A 988-nucleotide genomic window follows, 5' to 3' on the forward strand; every position below is an offset into this window, starting at 1 on the left:
AAGAAAATGCGTAAAACAACTAAAACTAACAGAAAAATGCTAGTGAAACTAGCCTAAGATGCCTTGGCATCACAACACCAAACTTAATACTTGCTTGTCCCTAAGCAAGTCCTGAGTTATTTGAGAAGAAAGTATGAAACAGAAAGCAATTACATTGGCTATATTAGCAAGCATTTGAAGTTCATCAGAAGGGTTTTATGCAGAAAGTTGCAGCATCACTTTTTCATACTTATCAGGTAGAATTATCACTTTTTCATTGCATCCATCAAACACTGCTATGGCCTCTTGTTATTCTTATGTCCTTGGCACTTTTCTCTTCTTTGTTTTACTTTTCTTTTTCTTAGAGCTTCTTTGCTCCTTGTTTGCTTAGTGTCATGTGTTGCACAAGCCTTTGGCATTTTCTTTTTCTTATCAGTGCACTACACATATCCACTTTAGGCATTTTGGTTCACATTTCTTCTTGAGACATTGGTGCCCAGCACCTCTTTGTGTGACTAAATGTTTTGTATTTAGGTTGCTCTTGATAATGGACTTTTGGTTGATAATCCCGGGTTAGTTAACCCAAGTTACCAAGTGTTGAAACACTCCTCAGAACCTATTCATCCAAGCATATCCTTAATACATAAACACCACAGGCATTTGTCTCAGAAGTTCAAACCATTGGTGCCTAGCTTATTTTCTCAATTTTTTTGCTTTTTGGTTGCCCTTTTTCAGTGGCTTTTTCTTCTTCTTTTTCTTTCTTTTTCATGGCCAAAGACATTTATTCATCAAGATCCATAGACAGTTTTCAATTTCTATACAAAAAAATGATAATTCTACACTCTATTTCCAGTGATCTGACTTAAACAATCAAGCATGCATACCACCACTTAATTCTACTTGATTTGTCACTAATTTAGCCAAGTTACTTTTGTTCAAACTTTTCTTTTATTTTTGGAAACAGAACAAGCATGGCAAGCACTTGTTTAAGAAGGTGAAGTTATATCCA

Source organism: Arachis ipaensis, chromosome B8 (genome assembly GCF_059453495.1).
Source record: "Arachis ipaensis isolate K30076 ecotype BB chromosome B8, ASM5945349v1, whole genome shotgun sequence".
NCBI lineage: Eukaryota > Viridiplantae > Streptophyta > Magnoliopsida > Fabales > Fabaceae > Arachis > Arachis ipaensis.